Consider the following 22345-nt stretch of genomic DNA (forward strand, 5'->3'; position numbering starts at 1 on the left):
TCTAGAGTAGTTGTTCATACCCTTTCTTTTGATACAGGCACTCCTTTGAAATTCTAAGAACTCTTTGCCTAGAAACAGGCAACATATGCATATACCTCCAAAATTTGCATATACTTTCAGAAGGTTCATGGACCCTGGAAACCTCACAGGTTAATAAACACTAATCTGGTGGGAAGAAACCATCCCCGAAATACTGGTACTCTGTACATTTTCTCATACATTAAAGTGGGCAAATTATCATCAGAGGTCTGATGGTATAAAACACTAATTCATTAATACTATTTTAATAGTCAGAAGATGAAAACTGAACTATATTGACCATGTAATTATTCTATAAATCTGTGTAGCATGAAAGTGAGTACTATGTTTCACCTGAGAATAAGCACTAAATGATTTTAATTTTTTCTAGTTTTTAACAAAATTGAGCAATGAATTTACATTTTCTAATTATTCTGTATAGAATATTCATATATTTTTTAAGAAGATGGTGATTATTCCTAACCACTGTAGGAGTTAGTGATAAGCCCATAGGCTACAGAAGGCTATTTGAGGAATTCCAATACCCAGAGATTTAATGATAGACATGAACAGAAAGGAGGTGACACTGTTGAAATGAAAAGCTTGCATTGGCCCACGTACAGGGAACATACACATTACACCTTAGTTTGGTGCTGTCTGCCATTTCCTTCTTGGATCACATAAGTGTTAAGCCCTGTTACTAAAATGTCTCCTCCTTTTACAAAGCAACCCCAAGAGCTCTTGACTTGATCCTTTACTAAAAGAATCAAATCTAAGTTAGTTACAGGAGGGGGAAATAACTTTACAGGCCTACTTTAATTGCCATATTTCTGAAACTTTCCAGTAAATCAATTTTATCTTTAAAGAAGATCGCTTCAGGCCTAAGAAAAACACACAGCTTTAAGACATCTTAGGAATAATCATTTTATAAAATGAAAAATGTGTTTACTGTCCTCCCTTACTCCACCATCATGTGGTTTTTTTTTTCCCCTCTTCTGTAATAGTGAGCGACCAATTTTCTCACAATATCATTTCCCCAATGACAGGATCCTATTGGGTTGCACAGAGAAGTCTCTACCTCCCATAGCTGCGTCAAGCTGCCTCTTCTACCCTAATGTTTAAGCATGCTATTCTCGGCAAGAATTTTCCTTAAATGCGTTGCCTCTGTAGGTCCTCTTCATGCTTGGTATTGAGGATATATGTTAGGTTTGTATATAATACATCAAACTAGAATTGCTATAATTATAGAGGCTCAATAGGAAAACTCCTGCCCACCTTCATGAAGCTTTTCTCACCTCCTATTTTGCCCATAGAGTATGAAGTCTTCCACTCTCCTGTTCTCTTCCAATCAAATGCCATTGTCATGAATATAAATATTTATGTAAACACTTACTATGGATCAAAGAGATATTAGACATGGTCTGCCCCCCTGTGCATACTGTCTAGTTGGGATGTTAGAGCATGCAAAAAAAAAAAAAGTGATTAATAACAATATGAGCATAGACTAAGTGATACATGACACCCTCTAATTTATCTGTTCAACAAATCCAAATTTCCATACATTTATGTTGCTTAAAGGGAGATGCATCTGTAATCCTTGACTCACCATGCCTTTTCACTATGCTTGTGTCTTCTAGCATAATGAAAAATAATGTGATAATATAGTGACATATTACTGTGACTTCAGACTGTTTCCATAGAGGCAGAGCAGTCTCATGGGTACCACGATGGAATGAGATACCGAAGACAAGGATTCCAATCTGAGAAATGTCCCTGACATTTTATGTGACCTCTGACAAGTGACTTAACCTCTCAGTTTGAGCTTTGTCATCCTTAAAGTAAGCTTAATTAAACTTGCAACATCGTAGAGATGTTATGAAGTCTAACTAATTTAGCCTACTAAATGATTTTGAAGATCTAAAGTGCTTGCTTTACCGTCATAAACAATGAGAAGAAAAAAAGGTTTTGTATTAAACTACTAATTTTTGTACAATGATCACAAAAGATGATACTGATGCCCTCTAGAGCCTAGTTGTAGGGATGGATTTGTGTTGATCCAGACGTGCTCTCTCATTTGGTTATTTTGGTGACCAGTAGCACTTAAGACAGCTGGATAAGATGAGGTATCCATCTGTGACCATAGAACAAAGTAAAGCTAACTGGCCTCCCTGGAATTGAACCAATGACCTGGGTCTCATTAGCACTATTGGCTAACCAACTGAGCTAATTGGATACCACATTGATAATAATGTAACAGAACATGGTTCGGTTTATTTTTTCCAAAGCTTTCCCTAGACTTAATTTCAATAACCATAAAAAAAAAAAAAACAAACTAGTTTGAGTAATTAGAGCCAAAGACAATAAGCTAAACATTATGCGATGCCGCTGACATCCAAAGGACTGACCCTTGATGTCCCTGACAGGCCTGGAGTCCTCAGCAGGCTCTTGACTGCCCTAAGAAAGTGAAGTTCAGAATGACAAGGCTGATAAACCCCAGGCCCTTCTGATGAGATTAGGAAGGGCTCTTGTGCATCTCTTGCTCGCTCAGATTCTATTGGTGGGAATTAGAAATTGTCTTGGTCTGTGAGTCCTTTAGAGGCTAATAAAGTGACAGTGAAGATGCATTGTGCTACAGAAAACAGTCCTAAGTACTAAATAAAAAATGCCTCAACACTGAGCTCATAACTCTACCTCTTGGGATTGATTATATCTTTCGGTTTGAGAACACGAAGCAAGCCTTAATGAGGACCTGATATTAGGTGGGACCATTTTAGTAATTCTTAGTTCTTTGAACTTTCAGGCAAGGTTAATGTATGTGCTATTTCATGGAATAAAACAAAAATACATGATGTTGAAATATTCCCTTTCCAGAAATATGAGAGTAATAGAATCCTGCAGTGCTAACAAAGTAGCATGTAAATCTTAGGGCGTATACTTGAGATTTCAAGTGGAATGAATGGCCTATTTGGCCCAAACTAGGTAAACTTGAATGCTGCAAAGCTAAAATACTGGGAAATTAGCTCCATGATGTATTAACTCAAATAATAATGTTCCTGATGTAAAAAAAAAAAAGAGAGAGAGAGAGAGATGGAAATTAAACATCTAGTTATGAATACTGCGTCTGCACAATGTGCCGCATGCACCGCATGTGTTAGAATTTCTTCTCAGTTCTTTTTTTAATCTTTTATTCATAGCATTGCAGGTGATGAAAAATTTATGCCTTGAGTCTGGCATTGAAATTAAATGCAAAATGAAAACAGAAGCAGTTTATACTGACAGCTTAAATATCTTTATCTAGCATACGGTTGCACTATAAAAAATCACTGGGTGACTTTTTAAATCTCCCACATGTAAAAAACCAAGAGTTGTACAATAATGAATAAAGTTATATATCTAAGACATCAACAGAAAAGTTGTATTTTATTAGCATTCTTTGTTAATTTCATTTTGCTCTATTTTGCTGCTTTTGTTTAATTGGCACAGACAGATGGATATAAGCTTTTAAAAATACTGCACAACTTAATTGTTGATATTAATTCCTCTGAGTGGCAGGAAACAATTGATTTTTGCAGTATGTTTAATGAGTGTGATTTCTCTGGTAGGTTTATGTCTTAAGCTGAATAGAAAACATGAATCTGTGCCTAAGGTAGTTATGCTGTAGTGAAGGTTAATTATTCAGGTAAATCAATTTGTTTGTCACTGTATTAATATGAGTGATATTTGGAAGAATGGCAATAATTACAATAATATCCACAGTTGCTAGTTATGTGAGGTTTCAGGTGTATTTCCTTCCTTAGAATAGTAGCAGTTAATTCTTTACCCATTATTTTGTTAGTCAGAACTCTATTCACAAAGTGAGTTTCCTTGTAAATGGTTCCTATTTTCTAGAGATGTTGGGTCTTTTGTCCTAGGCATATCTGTATTTGCTGTGCTGCATTAAAATGTTCTGTGTGGTTTTTGTTGATGAACTAATGTTGAATCTCAAATAGTTACCTCATAATACAAATTAATTGAAGAAAGTAAATCCTTCTTAGTTTTGCAAATAACGCACACAGGTTTAAAATACATCCAGTCTAGATATATTTCATGTATTTATTTATGAGAATTTTAAAAAGTATAGGGTTATTTAGCATTTAAATAAGTAAAGCATGAAATTTAGAACTGTCTTCAGTTACGTAAAGCACCAATAGTAAAGCACCACTTAGATTTCCATATTTAGAAGACTTCAGCATACAGCTTAAAATATTTTACACTCAGCCTCTGATTTGTAGCTTTTTCCTGGATGTTTTATGTAAACATACTGTGTATAATTATGCAGATAATTTTATGCAATATTAATTGTGCTAAGAGTGGAGTGAAAGTTGTTTAATTCAGTAATTCGTTTACATTTTAATGATTTTAATAGCATAAGATTACCAAATCAAATTGAAATAACTCTGACCATTATACCAAATTGTGTGAAGAGTTCAGTGTTATATTGTCTTCTATTATTCAGAATATACTTATCACATCTTTTTTACTGATAACCAAAAAGGATCTTGAAATACTCATATTGAAAAAATTAAAAGAAACATTTTCAATGCATTTTTTAATCCAACATTAAATATACTTAAAGAAAGGTGCCCCAAAGCCTGACACATCACATATCAGATTTTCAATAGTATGTTTAATATCTGTTTTCAGCACATGAATTGAGCTGGCCTGCATCTTTGAAATGAAGTTGATGAGACATACTACCTTTTTTTGCAGCCAGTCTGTACAAAATATATATATGTATATACATATATATGTATGTATAGATATACATATGTATATTCATCTTTAATGTAGGAAAAATAATTCAAGGTGTTTATTATGGGAAGCGAGTGAATATGCTAACTTTTACATGTAAAGATAGCATCTGAAGCCACTCTCCAAATCAACAAATTTCATGTTAGCATTTCTTTCTTATTTCTTTCATCATGTACAGATTTAATATCATCAGGAATAAATCTAAATTGTTTGCTTCTTTCCTCCTAATTCCTGAAGCAATGTAAAAGCCTAGAGAGGTTTGAAGTGACAGGATTACAAGCAGTCTTTTGCATACATGGCCTTTAGGGATAAGCGGCTACCTTGCATCTAATAAACAAGAAAGTGAATTCGTTGAATAATGAATTAAGTGGCATAAGTTGTGATAACAAGGAGCAAATGTAACTTCAGACGGATGGTATTTGCTTTGTGTGGGGTTATCTGAGAGGGCTGATGCTCCGCCAAGGGAGACTGAAAAAGGCTCATTATATTAAGATGTTCTTTTACAGAACACAGTCTAAAATGATCTTGCAGTTTCTTCCCCCCGTTTGCTGAACTCCTTTGTGTGCTTCTATCAAATCAACCACCTCCACCAGGGGGATAACTAGGATTCTTTCAGACTGTTGAGTGTTGTTGAAAATGAAAATTCCTAGTGAGTTTTAGATGGGTCACCCAACAATTAAATAGAGATGTCTAATTGGTTCATTCATATTAGGGTCAGCAGCTGGTTAAGGAATAAAAGGTTGTGGTGCCCCATTGCATAGTTCTGAACCAAATTAAATTATTAATCTACTCTTTGCTTCAATGTAGCTTCACGGGGATTCCTAACCTGCCATACTGAATAAAACAGAACGACTGCTTTACATTTTCATTATGGAAAATTATATTTTAAATTGCAAATGCTCTCCTATTTAGCTTGCATTGCGTATCTCGTTGGATATGTAGGAATGTCTTCAACAGTCAGTGCTTATAAATTGTTTTGTTAATGTCTAGTTATGGCTGGAAACTATGAAACCACCAAAAAAAGATGATTTGCATGCAGTAACCAACTCTAGGCAGAACCATCTGAGGCACGGAAAGTAAAGTCAAGACTTTGGGGGCCACTGTCTTTAACCCTTAAATTCAAAAGATATAATTAAATAAGTGGACTAAAAGAGGTTTATCATCTAACATGAGCTCCCAGTTAATTCAACCAAGGTTATTTTCAGGATTGCAATTCCTGCAACGGGTCAAAGTCCCAGTTTTTGTCACCCTTTATAATTAGTATTTCGTTGTTGTTGTTATTTAACTACTCTAGATTGAATATTAGCTCTGTGAAAAAATTGGAGCTGCATTCAGTTTTCTAATAAAGTGTTTAATAATGACTTAATTATATCCTATTACCGACAAGCACAGTTGCAGTAAAAAAATTACCATATTTTCTTAGAAATTATTCTGAGATGTTTTCTGTCAACATTTTAATATCTGCCTACTTTTCACTTAAAAAAATTTAAGATATGAGATCCATAGCAGATTTAACTCTAATAGCTGGTTGACCTTTAGAATGTAGTATGATTTGTAAAGACAAATCACTTAGTAATCACAGCCTAGTGAGTGTGTTTCACTTTGGATGTATTGCATGAGCTGTAGTGTTGAACTTCATTCATTGGTTCGTTCTTGTGTTTGGATGCGTGCATGCGGATTAGCTAAGTGTTCAAACACATAAACACTGGAAGACCAGCGAAGCTTTTTTATAAATTAGAAATATTTTGTAAATAATTTAGTTTGTTCATTTATTCATCAGAAACATACTTAGTGGCACCTACTATGTAGTGTTTGAGGAGCCTATGACCAAGAGGGAGTGAATAAGATAAAGTCAATTCTCTGTGGAGTTTATATCCCAATGGAGGGAAACAAGACAATAAAGAAGTCAATAAATAAATTAGCAAGAAAATAACAGGGAAGTAATGGAAAGAAAGCAAACTAGTATTCAGAAAATGACGTAAAAAGGAGCTCCTTTAGACAGAGATGTCAAGGAAAACCTCTTTGAGGAGGAAGCATTTTTGCTGAGATCTTAGTCATGAGAAGAGCATTTCAAGCAGAGAGAATAGCAAATGCCAAAGCCCTAGGGTAGAATGAGTCAGGCATAGGCATATGTGGGAAACTGAAAGAAGCAAGGTTACGTCATGGGCATACACGCCTGGTGGTGACACAGCGTTCCATGCTTAGAAGTTTCCAGTTTAATGCTCTTCTGTCACCATCTTTAAATCCTTAATGATTTTCAACAAGGATCTCATGTTGCAAATTAGCCACTCCTGGAAAGAAAACTCATAGAGTGTACGTAGCGGGGCTGGGAGGTAGGAGTGTATTCGTTGGGGTAGGGGGGCAGGTGTGCATAAAAAATAAGACCAGCAATTGATATTTCTGGGTATGTGCAGTACTGGCATCAGTATAGTTTATGAAAGATTAGTTGCACTTTACAATATAGCCATTTATGTCTGCAACGTAGAAAACGGAAATGCTGTTTTTGTGCTATATTTAGCCAAATCCTCACATACAGATGATAAATTCCTCAAGGGTAATGTTGGTCTCTTCTGTGTATTGTATATACTTCACAGCACCGTGTGATTAGATATTCCACAAATACTAATTGCAGCTAAAAGGAATTTGCCTTCTCTGTTAACCCAGTAGGGTTTCCTTGGGAAGAAATAAGGCATTTAGTGTTTACATCTGAATTCTTGTTTTCTCCCCGCAGTTACACTGTAGTACCAAATCTGCATGACCAATTAACAGTTAGGTCAAGTCATATGAAATCACTGATAATCAACCATTTTTTGACCTAGAAAATGGCGATTTCAGTGGCTCATAGCATCCTGAAACTGCAGGTTTCTTTAAGAAAGTAATGCAGAAATCTTACAAGCTTCTTTGTAACTCTTGCAGCATTTATTTAACAGAGAGAAAACCACCTAGCACAGGGCTGTTCATTAGTGCAGCACGCTGAGCTGGGCTGTCAGGCCTGCACCCATGGGCCTCCTTAGAGGTGAATCCGCATTGCAGCAAAGCCTTTCTGCCAGTCAGCAACTACCCCTACCCCAGTAGTGGTGTCTACAGCTACACACCCACTTTCTCCTACATTCTACATGATAGCAAGTGGTGAGTTTGCCAGAGTTACTCTGAGACTGGCCGCAGAACGTGCCTCTGTTCAGAGCTGCAACAGGTTATAGAGCTTTGGCCTAGGGGTTAGTCACTAATCACCCTTCCTCTAGGCAAATCTATTTACATTTGATGATGGCCCTGATGATTTACCCAATGATGACTAAGTACAACAACATGATGGGGTCATGTGACAGAATCTGGTCAGCCGGGGTTTATTTCATAGCAGGATTTTTCTGATCAGGATAAAGAAGTGATTTCACAATTATAGCTGATGAATTTTCAAAACAATCTTCTGTAGGAGGGTCTTTTGTTGTCAGCTTCTTAACGTTTCTTTGGGAAGGGTGATTGATTTTAAATGATCGTTATCAAGCTGCTTCTTATCTGGTAATCTTTGGCATTTTAGCAATACGCTAAAATTCATCAGTTTATCGTTCTTCCACTTGTATGTTGCATTTCTTCCATTTTATTGCTTTCTTTGGTTTTTCAAAATCTTCTATACTTGGATCCACACTTTGAACATTTTGAACCGATCTACACATTTTTTTTTGAGTCAGTAGCGGGATCATAAAGTAGGTTCTTAGTAACTTAGCCAAAATGAAAAACTCTTGAGTTTCAGTCTTACCTCAAAAATATTTCTTAAATATATTCATTTATCTCCTTTTATATTTTCCCAGTAACTGTCCATGGCCTTCTACTGAAAGATAACTACATCTTATCTACTCATCTCCAGAGCCCTGAAATAGAAGCATGTTTTGATTTTTTTTTCCTATACACAAGCTACACAAGACCTCCACATACAAAGTGAAAAAATAAATCTAACCCTTTGGTTATTGTAATCTCTATAGCTTTTTTTTCTCCCGAATTTGACACTGGCACTGGAAATAGTCCTTGAATGAACGAATGTTCTCAAGGAATTTATGGTCTAATGATGGAATCAGACAAACAATGATAGCAAAATAAGATGTGCTCTGATAAGGGGAGATACAAGTATATACAAATGCTCACAGAAGAGACACGTAATCTGATACTGGGGAGTCAGGGAAGGCCTCCTGGCATCCTAACTGAAATTAAACCTTATTTAAAAGTCTGCACGTGTCTCTTTTCCCCCTAGATCCGCACAACCCTAAATAAAAGGCTGACATGCTACAAGATTACTTTGCACAGAGCGCCACACTCCTTCCTGGCTTCTACTCCTTTCAGTGTTCCTTTCTCAAAGAACTTGTTCTGTTCCCTGCTACAAAGGACTCCTTTAAACCTTTCATGCTGCTTTATTAGCGACCAAAAGTTGCATGTTCTATGATTGATTACAGTGGGTGCATAAATATTGGGAAAAATAGTAAATAACACGCTAAACTTACTTGTTCCAAGACAACTTTGAGAGAACAAGTTCATTTAATCCAAAGGAGTGCCTCTCTAATGGTGGGAATTCGGCAGCTATGGCAGGTGAGTGGAAGGTATGTTCTTTTTTAGTCAGGGTCCATTCAGAAGCTTCCCCCACATTCTACAAAGTAGGAAACTGCACAACATTTGCCACCATTTTCTCTCTCAAAGAACAATTTTTTTTACTTAATTATAAATGGGGAAAATGAAGAGGTGAGGAAAATAAAAAGATACAGGAGACAAGGGGAAAAATGAACCAGAGGAAATGCTCAAATTCCTTTCATACCGTAGTTCAGCCACTTCCTGGAATAAACGACATCTTTATTCTACAGCCAGCCTTTCCCAATTGAGGTATTGTGACATCGTATGGAAGGAGCATGGATTGTGGTATCACAGAGTTTTAGATTTGAATCTTGGTTTCGCTACTTGCTAACTGTGTGACCTTGGGCAAGTCACTTAACTTCTCTGAGCCTCCGTTTTGCTCAGGTGCAAACACATTAATACCTCACTCGCAGAGCAGTTATGGGGATTATGAGGTAGCTAACATTTGCTATGTGTACATGTTATGAAGTCATCATCAATATGGCAGAGTTCTAGAACAGTTAGGAATGAGGGGGACAGTTACTATAAAATTACTGTAAGATGAACAAAATAGTAAGTGTGGAACAGTTTTCAAGTCCAAGAGCCTTCCTATGGAGTTTCATTTACTTATTTACCGTTTGTATCCCACGTGCCCCAGCCCTCCTCCCCTCCTCCCCAAAACCCAATTCAGGTGGGGGTGAATTAGAGAGCCTGAGGGAAGGAGTAGAAGGAAGGGGGCTTGGTTTGCTGGAATAAGCTTGTCAGTGCTATTAGTCTTTGACGAAAGAACATTTTTAACCTCTTTCCCAACACGATAGAAATTGTTGTTCTGGGAATCTCACTTCTGAGACTAGACACCATGTACACAGGACAGAGAGAAGCTCTCGTCCACTTTGCCACTTAGGAAAATACTTGGCTGTACCTTTTCCTTCCAGGAGAAAAGGTAGCTCACTGTTACGATAACCTCATATTTTATTATACTATCAAAGCAATAAAATGCTCCTGAAAATTGTTCCCAGCATCTGTTTTTATATATATGGGAGAAAATCTCGTTGTTGAGCTGAAATACCATTATTTTGACATTATTCACTCAGTTTCTCTAAAGCTTTGGCTTTCCAAACAGAAGACTGATTATAAATCTGTGTTGTGCAGAGTTGAGGTCACACTGGAACCTTTTTAAAAGACCAGATAACTGGGGAAGTTGCTGAGTCAGAACTTCTCAGCAGCCCTTCTAATAAGAGTTTAAAGAGGGAGCAGTAAAATATTCCCTGCTTCCCCTTCTCCCAAAAGCCAATGGTAAAAATTGTGGTTTCTCAAGACTTATTTTATACTCAGGGATGAATCCCTGAAGATAGCGCTTGTCCTTTACCACCATATGTGGCAAACTGGCATTTCAGTCATATATTAGTCATATAAAATTTTAGACTGTTTCTGTCTCTATCCTGCCCATAGAGGTAGTTTAACCCCTGCATGCTAACTCTGACTCAGAGGTTCGATCGTCCCCTCAGAAGATGAAGATATCTGTAGCTAGAAGCAGACATGTCAGAAAATGGACTAGGTTGAACAATTTATACTGTCCTCACAAATTAGAAAGAAAGAAAGAAAGAAAGAAAGAAAGAAAGAAAGAAAGAAAGAAAGAAAGAAAGAAAGAAAGAGAGAAAAAGAAAATAAGGTTCAAATTGACTTTCTATTTAAACGTAGGAATTCGACACTTTATTGTGATTTCTCTACTCAAAAATACTGCTTAAAGCACGTTTTAGTTTTAAACCACTCATTTCTCAACCAAAGTCTGGGTATACACAACCAGAACAAGTGTTTGCTGAGGGAATTATTAAAAATTTGGAGGTAATTTCAGTTATGAGATTCATTTTGGTGTGATAATTGTGACTGCTCTAAAGGAAATTTTCATTAGATACCTTGCAAAACACTGCCTCATTATCTTGGAATACATTTCCAGAATGCAAAAAATGCAAAAAAATTCTAGAAATACATTTCTAGAATGCAAAAGAAGGCAAGCCATGTGTATGGTAGTTGCACTCCTCTGCATTTTATCCTTAATCGAGGGACTTTTTAGGCTTTGGCCTTCAATTTCCTTAAATGTGAGGGAGAAATGAGACCAGTGTTTCATTTGAAAGGTAATTTCTGATGTTAATCAGCTTTGAATAACTAGAAAGTTATGGCTTCTACACGTTTCGTGACAAAGCACTTAGTTCTAAGTTTAAAAATACTGTATGCTACTCTTAAAAATTAGTTTTGTAAAAGATGTTAAATGTATGCATAGGCATCCAGCATAAACATGTAGACAGTCATGATTGTATCAGTATGTATATAAATGAGGATACACAGTAAATACTGTTAATATGGTTTGATATTAATTGGAAGGGTTAAGTATCTACAATGGATTCCCTATTATTTCTCAGGTACTTTATATTATTTATCTCCTATATTCCTCATATCTTTTTTGTGAGCTAGGTATTAGTATTTTCATATTGAATGAAACTGAGGCTCAGAAAAGTGACTTGCCCAAGGTTACATGGCTAGTAAGTGGCAAAACCAAGATTCATACCTTAACCTCTAATACTTTGAAGTCCACGCTTCTTCCGGACAACATAGCGCTGCCATAATCAGGTAAGGCCAACTGTAGAATAAAGATGTCATTTATTCTAAGAAGTGGCAGAAATATAATTTGAAAGGAGGGAAAATTCTTTCTAGTACATAAAAACAGATTTGGCCAATAGCAAGGACAGTTGGCACACAAAGGGCATGGTCTTCATGACAGAACAGGAAGATTATCCGGAAAGCTTTGTGGATTAGCCAAGAAAAAGAGAAAGAGAGCTAGGAAACAAGAAAGATAGTGAAATATCTCTGGAGAGGAAAACACATAGCAAATGCTGCAAGACAATTTGTAATTAATAAATTGTGTGGTAAAACCTATAAATGCTTCAGAGATTTAGATGAGTGAGAGAGAGAGAGAGAGAGAGAGAGAGAGAGAGATCTTTGAAGACTAAGTTAGTTGGAAAGTCTATGGCAGAAGCAAGCTTCTTAAACTTAGAAATATGGAAGATGGATGGCCATAGGGTGGATGTTTCCAGATGTGAGGGGTGGGGAAGGGAGTGATCAACATGAGAGAAGATACATGGCCAGGAAGAATGGCCTTTTTGAGAGTTTATGGACCCAGGAGGACAATAACTGAACTGTTAGAGGATAAATGATGTATTTTAGGGAGAAAATGAGGGATAACATTTCAGAGGAGAGAAGATGATTAGGAAGCACTCTCAAAGCTAGAAAAGAGGGGTCAGTGTCCCGGTAGAGGGAGCATAAGACTCACCCCCTGTTTGGAGAGTGATATAATTTGCTAGTTTTTAGACAGTCTGGGAGATACATGACAGACTGGGTTTGGGAGAAGTGTTATTCAGGAAGCCTTTAAGAAGGATGCGACAGTAATTCAGGGAATTATACATTCATTTTGATGGTCCTCTCTCACCACCTAGAATTAGATCAAGGAGCATTTTGAAACCCCTCTAGTGTAATGACAGGCTACACTTATGGAGGTCTTGCTATGGATCAGGCACTGCTAAGCCTTTTATTTTCAGCTGATCTTAACAACTATCTATGAAGTATAGAAACTTTAAACTGCCTGACTTTGCATTTAAAAAAAAAAAAAAGAGCTAGTAAGGGCCAGGCTGCAAAGACACGCAGTATGACTCTAGAGTGATCAGCCCAGAATTGGATGTCCTGGTCCTCTACCTGGGACAGTAAGTAAATGTAGCTTTAAGGCCTTCAAAAACACCCAAGGCAATTACAGTTGTTTTCTCTCGACATACAAATGTCACAACAAGTATTTTTCAGTCCTTACCGAATATAAGAATATAACAAGAACTTGAATGTTCACTGGCATTGTTCTAAGTATTTTCCATGCATTACCTCATTTAATCTCACACCCTATGGAGTAATAATCTGTCCGATTTTAGAGGAGAAACTGAGGCCTCATTTGGTTACATAACTTCCCACGGTCACATAGCTGGGAGGTGGCAGGAGTAGGAATTCTAGCATGTTGTGATAAAGGAGAGAGAAAAATGCTCAACAGACTCGAAGACATAAGAAATAACACATGGGTAAGGGAGTAGGAAAAATGTTCAAAGAGGTTGCCTTTGAACTGAGACATAAAGGGTGGGTAGGATGGCCAGAGGGCACTTCACGCTGAGGGCAGGCAGCCAGAGTGGGAGGTGTGTGGAAAAGACTTGAGGCAGAGAGACTACCTGTATTAGGCCCTCACAGAAATGTGGAATCAATGAACTGGTACATGCATGAACGTATGAAGGACTCGGCAGGGACTGCACAAGCATGGTGACAGTCATAATTGAAGAAAAAATAACAGACATTGTAAAGGCAGACCGTATAGGGCTTAGCAACTGATGGGGGATTTTGGTAAAAGGGAACCAGTGGGAGAGAATGTCTAGACTTGGACAACCTGGATCTGAGATGGCAGGCACATATTTTTGAAGAGTTCCTCAAAGAATGGGAAATGACATGTAGAAAAAAGTTCATGATACACACCTGTCAATTAACTTAGTTGCTAGCCATGCAAAATTTTGTACAACGCTACTTTTCTGTATTAGGGAGTTACTTACTTATGTTTTGAGAGTGAGAGTGAGAGAGAGCAAGAGGAGACACATACAAGGGAGAGAGGGGCGAAGGGAGAGGAAGTGCGAGAGAATCCCAAGCAGTCTTCACACTCAATGCAGAGCCCGTCACAGGGCTCAGTCTAATGACTTTGGGCTCATGACCTGAGCCAGAATCAAGAGTTGGATGCTGAATCTGAGCCACCAAGGTGGCCCAGCAGTTACTTATTTAAAAAGAAAAGAAGGACGAGAGTGACAAAGTAAAACTGTAAATTGACTAGCAACAAAAATGCTGCCTCATTTCAAGAGAAGGTTCAGTGTTTGCACATGTTCAGTAGCTGCCTTCATGAAGTCATTTTGGGATTATATACCAGCGGATGAGATTTAGCAACGATGAATCAGGCCAAGGCACAACAGGCCAATGTGCATTTCCCTTAAATGCTGAAGTTCTGGGAAAGTGATTTACATTGAGGAGAAATTTGAGGTCATGTTCTGGGAATGTGAGACCAAAATTTCCAGTCTGTCAAAGTCTTTAAGAGAACTGTGACAGTTGTGCTTAGAATGTAATTGTTACCGTGGCCTCTTTTGAACTCCCCAACTATAGGAAGGGTTTTGGTTTTTAAATGCTTGAAATTATTCTTTACACCGTCTTTGGCAAAACAAACAAAAGATGATTATTTCATTCAAAAATAATGTATTCATTCATCAAGTGGATGGAACCATTTTCTAGCAGGTAGCTCACCTTAGATACCTCACCCTCCCACAGTGTAAGTAAGAACCGTGTCCACAAAAGCTGGGGTGCAGATGTCTGGGAAAATAAGAACAAGTGGGAGCTTTTGGCAAAGTGAAGCTATCAGTTGATACAGATTGGGGGTTTTGATCCTGTCACAATGTGACGGCTTCAGATGTTAATGATGACTGTGTAAAACAGTCCAGTATAGAAGCATCTAAGATAAAATTCTTGTAAATTTTTGGCCAGGAACCTAAAACTTGCTTCAGTCGGCGGCTGCCTTTTTTGTGCCAAATAAGAAGGCACTTTGCTGGCTCTTTTTTTATAGAAGGGCCAAATGAGATAGATTGGAAATATGTACTTTGAACAGCTAGGCAGAGTCTCGGGAAGTTTGCCAAACAAGATTTCCAAATAAAATGTTTGGGAAAGAAAACAGGGATGGACTTTGCAGATGCTGGATGGGTTCCACCAGCCATCTGTGCAAAGAGTTACTTAGTATCACATGAGCTGAGAGCTATGAAGTGGCACAAAACTATCAGCAATAACTTCATTGTTAAATGGGTTCATTTATTTACCAGGCAGGCCTCTCTACCAAGATAAAGTATCTGCATTTCCTTGAGAAACAATAATGATGACCAAAATTATTTAAATGTAAAGGAATTCCAGCAATGGAACTATTACCTCAGTGCTAATGCATTAGCAGTCAAAGAAGGCAGATTAATTTACTTACGGTGAGCTAAGTGCATTCTTGGCTGGCAAAGGGGAATCATTTGCTCACTTAAGCCAGAGATCCCATTTTTGACGGCAAATGTCACTGCCTGGATTTCCCTTTGACAGTCTGGCAACCCCGCACCCCTGTTATAGTATCCATTTATTTGTCTTATTTTCAGCCAGATTAATCCATTCTGTTTTGACAAGAAGACTGATGGGTAATTGATAACTGTGATAGACACAAACAGAAGAGTTGGATGCTGAATAATTCAGCACTTTTCAGTATCAATAAGAGAACAGGTTGAAGAATTTGTGTCTCTATTTACACTTAAACTAAACTAAGTCAGCCCAGACATTTATGCTGCCAGTCTATCAGAAAACCAAACAGTGTACATTCGGTTTCCACCCGACAAAATGTTTTATAAGCTTGTAACAATATGTGTGAAGCTGCCAGAATAATAAATAGGTACAGCAGCCCATGCATGCTAATGTTATGTTGTAAGCAGTTTTGTTGACAAGTGCTAATACTTCTTTCATACTATCATCAAAAGCAGCTAATACAACAGCCATTATTTGCTGGCTTTCCAAGCAAGACATGATGGATTGTGACCTTAATATGGGTTAGCCGAGTTTTGAAAGTTAAACAACTTGCAATAAATCATAGAATTATTACAATGCAGTTTAATTGGTTAAGGACTGTTTATTTCCTAAACAGGGTGAAAAATTTCTGTTTCGGCACTTTTAATTTGCAAAGTGCATTTTCATTATGAATGGCAGTTTAATATTCTGCTCTTTTGTCATGCAAAATATGCAACACGCAGGCAATCTATTAATTGGACAAAAATGCATTGCAAGCGTAAATTATCCTTTATATCATCACTTGTGAGCTTTTACATCTATTAAATGTGTTAAATGGAACATAGTTAAAGACTGTACAAGTTGTAGGCTACTTCTGAAATTTAAGTGAAGCTTCAAGATGATTTTAATGACCTTTATTTTTGGGAAAATACAGTCATTAAGTAATTGTAAATATAAAGGGCAATTTAAAGAGTTACTGTTTCCTTAAGGCATAGGTGCCTATGTTTTATTGATTCAGCAGGAAACAGACAATAACACTGGTTCATATTGATATGTCTTGAGAAATGGAATCCACCCTCATGTATTTACTTCTTTCTTTGCTATAGTAGAATTTCTGAGCAGAAATTTCCATTTCTGGAGATGTGTGGAAAAAGGTGAGGAAGGCGGTAGTGATTTGATACTGAAGCATAGCTCAGCATAACTGAATAGCCGCCTCCATATGCTTTGGTTCAATGATGTGCCTTTGCATGGGGCTATTTAGAGCACAGAAACAGTAACAAAATACTTTGTACTAGGAATGTTGATATGACATATGCTTGATTTTAAGAATGCCAGATCTCTCAATGTGTTCCTGTAAGACTGCCTTCAAGTGCATGCAACCTATTCATTTGCACACAGCTCTGAGCCCATTTCTCATATTTATTGACACCTGGATAGGCCTTCCCAAAATGCAAAGCTTCCACTGACTTCAGACATTACCCATAGGTTGGCCCAGCTGAAGCAGGGTGACTTTTGTGCCTTCATGTCAAGTCTCCTTCAAAGATGTCGATTGTCTGCAATACAAACAAGTTGAAAGTACACTTTGGGATAGGCGTTCTATTAGTTTTTCCTAGCGTAAGAACGTGTGAACGTGAGAATGTGCATTCTGTTGTTTTAAAAGAAAAGCTAAAGAACATTTTTTTTTTCCATTTAAATCATTCACAAAAACAGTACATTAAAACAAACTGTCCGAGACTTAAATGACGAAGAAGGCAGAAACCGAAAGTTGTGCAAATTGAGAAAAACTGTTTATCTTTATTTAAGTTACATGATAGCACTGTGGTGCTTCAGAGCGTTAGAAATTTCATTCTGAAAAAAAGGCAAATCCAGTTATGCAACTTTAATCTTAAACTAATGTTGATCATTTCCCCTCCCATTTAAAAATTGCCACGCTTCCCTCAAGCTATGCAGTGTCTCTGCATTGAAAAAAAAGATGGGGGGGGGGGGCGCCTGGGTGGCGCAGTCGGTTAAGCGTCTGACTTCAGCCAGGTCACTATCTCCCGGTCCGTGAGTTCGAGCCCCGCGTCAGGCTCTGGGCTGATGGCTCAGAGCCTGGAGCCTGTTTCGGATTCTGTGTCTCCCTCTCTCTCTGCCCCTCCCCCGTTCATGCTCTGTCTCTCTCTGTCCCAAAAATAAATAAACGTTGAAAAAAAAAATTAAAAAAAAGAAAAAACAGATGGGGAAAAGGGAGCCAGGGAGGCAAAGAGAGGGGGAGAAAGAGAGAGAGAGGTAAGGAGAGAGGGTGAGGAGAGTGTCACAGAGACTGTTGCTATGTTATGCTGATTGTACTTTTTGCCATCGCTCCTGATGAAATGCTAAGGCAAGACTATACTGCTCAGTGAGCAATAGGTAATTATTTGTATTCGATTTCATTAAGTATCACAAAATATTAATTTTAGTAATGATTTAATGTTTTAACTTTATTTTCTGGTTTTGACAGATCGGAAAATTTAACACAGGCATAGCCATCATTTAGAAAATATAGGTGAATATAACCCAAATTGTTAACTTAGGAAGCCATAGGAAGTTGAACTGATTACACTACTTCTTGGGGGGCACTTTTCAAAGTCATAAGGAAATGGACAAAATCTGTATCCTGCGTAAGGATTAGAAGATTTCCTGAAAGCTCAGCTACATAAACTGAAAGTACAGAACTATAAACTTTAACATTTTGTTAATATGCTCTTTTTCAATGATCACTTTCAACTGGCTTTTGACCATATTTTTTATGAAAAATTTGAAATGCATAGTTCAATTGAGATAATTTTATAATAAATAACCCATATACAGAATCACTTTGATTCTGCCATTTTACTCGACTTTTCACATTCTGTTTTACTAGAATGAGTACTTTATATAATAGGGCTCCATCAACAGTTACTAACCTATGTTATGTACCTATCGGGTGTAACGCATCTGACTAAGTGCTATGGAGAGCACAAAGGAGTCTTACGATACAGAGGCCAAGATATGGAGTCTATCGAAGAGCATTTGGTAAAATTATGTGCTACACACCTAAATTGGAATAATACAAGATTACATATATGTAAAAGCCAAGTGAGTAAGAGAGGAGGTTCCAGGAAGTCCAGAGAGAGGAATGTTTAGGAAGGCTCCCTGGACTCTATCTCCACAGCATTCATCTGTCAGCAACCAGAGTGACCATTTGAAAAGTAATTCAGATCCTGTCATACTCCCTGCTTAAAATCCCTCCATGATTTCCGGCATGCTTAAAAAAACTGTAGCCTCCATGTGACCTGGCTACCCTCCCACCCTTGGGCCTCTCTTTTCACTGTCCATGTCCTTTTTTGCTAGCCTTCTTTTCCTCAAACACATCAAGCTTGCACGCCCATCGCAGCCCCTCACAGCTGACCCCTTCCCATGATTCAGGTCTTAGGCCAGACATCCCTAATGAAAGGTCTCCTCCACCCAGAGAAAACCACCCATACACCTACAACCACCTGCCCAAAGTCAACAAATATGTGGTGAAGGAGGAGACCCGTCTAGCTTGTTGTAGTACAATGGAAAATGAGTTTATAAAGTTTGTGTATGGGTGCCTGGGTGGCTCATTCTGTTAAGCGTCCAACTCGTGAATTCAGCTCAGGTCACGATCCCAGGCTTGTGGGATCAAACCCCACATTAGGCTCTGCGCTGAGCATAGGGCCTGCTTAAGATCTCTCTCTCTCTCTCTCTCTCTCTCTCTCTCTCTCTCTCTCACTCACTCACTCATTCTCTCTGCCCTTTTTCTACCCCTGTCACACATTCCCTTTCTCTAAAAAAATAGAATATAAAATACAGTTTGTGTAAAAGATTACTGGACAGATATATGAATGAAATTAGCAGTAAACTAGGAAAGAAGAGTCAAAAAATGAAAAGGAAGTATAAATTGGACTGATGAACATAAATATGGGGATGCAAAAGCAAGAATCTAAGAGAACCCAAGATACTCAAGTTTAGAAACTAGAAGGAAAAGAAACTCCAGAGGAAAAGGCCAATACTGATAAAAGACTCTTCTCAGACTATTTATCATACAACATTTGTACGTATACAGGCAAGAGAGAGAAATGAATTACTCAGAAGTTTATTTTAGTACTGGAAACACTCAGGAAAATTTTACAGACCCACCTAAAACTTTTTGCTACAGTGAAAACAGTAACATAAATGGGATCAGAGAAAAACCTCAAACTACTCTTTCCCCTGAGTGACTATAGTAGTAACTATATTAGTTATTTGCAAGTCTCATGTAATTATTTGACCATTGAAACCTGAATTTAGAAATACACAAAAGATTGGCAATAAGAAAATGTCAACGAGTGTGGCAACAGCTGGTGATGGGTCAGAAACATCTGAGATTATATACAGATAGTCCCCAATTTATGACAGTTTTACTTAATGATATTTTGGCTTTCGCGATGGCGCAAAAGCAAAATGCATGTAGTAGAAATCGTGCTTGGAAGTTTGATCTTTTCCCCAGATAGTGATATATGGGGTGCAACACTCCTTCCTGATGCTGGGCAGCGGGCCTCAGCTCCCAGTCACTGACAGGGACCATGAGGGTAAACAATTTGTAAATAAACAGTGTGTAAAACCGCTCTGAACCCACACAGCCATTTTGTTTTTGACTTTGAGTGTACTGCTCAATATATTATATGAGATATGCAACCCTTTATTACAAAATAGCCTTTCTGTTAGATGATCTTGCCCAACTGTAGGTTAATGTAAGTGTTCTGAGCACATTTAAGGTAGGCTAGGCTAAGCTATGATGTTCAGTAGGTTAGGTGCACTGAATGCATTTTCAATTTACAATATTTTCCACTTAAGATGGGTTTATGGGTTTATTGGGATATAACCCCACCTTAAGTGAAGCCAGGTCATTCCAATAGGAATGTCCTGAATGTTTGCAATGTATGGAACTTTCAGAGTCTTTGATGACATAGATGACATCCATATTAGGCAGTGTTTCTTTCAATCCTGACTCCGTTCTTAATGGTACAGTTTTTTGTTTTTTGTTTTTTTTTCCTTTAGTGAGTTTACCACACCAGGAGCACATCTACAGGTTAAAGACTCATGCAAGATTTTTCAATGGTTTTCAGTTAATTAAAGTACACCTATGGATTTTCAACCTTGAATACTTCATATATTTAACTTGGAATGGCTTTTGTATATATGTGGAATTCGTTTTCTCACAATAACCTACGAGCTAGACAGTGCCCTTATATACACATGAAGAAAGTGAGCCTCAGTGATTTTCTTTCCTCAAGTTCTCAGTACAGCCTAGTAAATAGTAGCTATTGCTTTGGTTTCTTGAGAGCTGAGACAGAGCATTATCACTGCAGCAAATTATTGAAATCCTCATATGGCTCACCGCCTTTGCTGGCTGCAACCCCTCCTTCCACAACCCATGCAATATTTCATCAGCCCTGTAAGTATCATGAAAAATTATATTCAGTCTTGGGGCAAGTAAGATACTTTTTTTTTTAATAGATCTTTCAAAAAATGTTACCAGCACGCTGACATCTTCATAAAAATTAGGGATCCTTGAGGTGTCAAATTGACTAACGCACAAACACTTGAAGAGGCTCAATATCCAGGAATGAGAGACAAACTTAAATACCTATCTTGTGTTTTCGTAGGTGTGACCTATTCCCTTGAAAAGGCCATTTCAATCTCAAATTTCCATTACTGTTTATCATCCAAAAATATTGTTCAGTAATGCCTCATCGCTATACAAGAGTTGTGCCAATATTTCTCAGGCAGCCTTGTCAATTTGAGTTATAGTACATGCTACTTAGATACAGTAGAAATAAGTTTAAAGTGCTGAAGACATTGGATCTTTTCAAAGCTGTTCTTAAATGCTATGAAAGAGGATAATCATAACATGCTAATTTGTAAATTCCCTATTCTTATGTTCCTTGTTCTTGTCTCTTCTGTGGCCTTAGGCAGAATTCTGTCATTTATCAAAATCACGTCTATGTTCAAAACCCCATTTTTCGGTATTGGAAATATACAATTTTGAAAGTAAAAATAATGTCATTTCCTATGCTGGTCTTTAGTCCATGCCAGCCTTACCTACTACTTGTTACTATATTTAAAAAAAAAAAAAAATTATTACACCTTGATCCCTAACTACTCTACACAGAAAGGTAAATGAATTTAAGATATGGGAAAAAAAATTTTTTTTTTGAGTTATGCAAGGATCATGTCTAAAATAAGAAATAGATCAGGGCGCCTGGGTGGCTCAGTCAGTTAAGCATCCAACATCTGATTTCGGTTCAGGTGGTGATCTCACAGTTTCATGAGTTCGAGCCCTGTGTCCATCTCTGCACATTGACCATGTGAGAAGCCTGCTTTGGATTCTCTCTGTCTCCCTTTCTCTCTGCTCCTCCCCCACTCACGCTTTCTCTGTCTCTCTCAAAATGAATAAATAAACTTAAAAAAAAGTAAAAATAAGAAATAGATCTGTATGAATTGTTTTCATTGCAACCATGGAATCTCTCACAACTTTTTAGTATTGCAATTCCATTACTCTATTCCCCAAGGATGGAAAGAGTGTGCTTTATTTTTTTGGAAAAATAAACGAACACCCTGAGTTGGTAAAAACATCAATTACAAGAATATCTACCCTAGAAGTCAAATTCATTTTGTTTATTATTGCAGGTTATTAAAAGGCTTCCAGGCATGCAGATAAAACCTGAAAAACAGTGGTTGAATCTATCATATCAAATTAAAATCTCTCCATAAACCCAAGTAATTGATGAGTTAGGGA

General features: G+C 37.5%; 1 protein-coding gene and 1 long non-coding RNA gene across 4 annotated transcripts in view; one reads left to right on the forward strand and one right to left on the reverse strand.

Moving 5' to 3' along the window:
• Positions 1-22345, forward strand: part of KIAA0825 (KIAA0825 ortholog) — a 393731-nt gene that overhangs the window by 297240 nt on the left and 74146 nt on the right. The gene's annotated exons all lie outside the window — the stretch shown is intronic.
• Positions 8138-22345, reverse strand: part of LOC147584271 (uncharacterized) — an 86039-nt gene continuing 71831 nt past the window's right edge. Inside the window, exons 6-7 of one of the 2 annotated variants that reach the window (XR_015255042.1) lie at positions 17023-17096; positions 8138-14832 (exon numbers count right to left, since the gene is read on the reverse strand). This is a non-coding gene — a long non-coding RNA (uncharacterized LOC147584271). Of the gene's footprint in view, positions 17097-22345 lie in introns of both variants that reach the window. The other variant, XR_015255041.1, reaches the window with a different exon arrangement.

This window comes from Puma concolor, chromosome A1, assembly GCF_028749965.1.
Source record: "Puma concolor isolate L17-30 chromosome A1, mPumCon1.1.hap2, whole genome shotgun sequence".
NCBI classification, from domain to species: domain Eukaryota; kingdom Metazoa; phylum Chordata; class Mammalia; order Carnivora; family Felidae; genus Puma; species Puma concolor.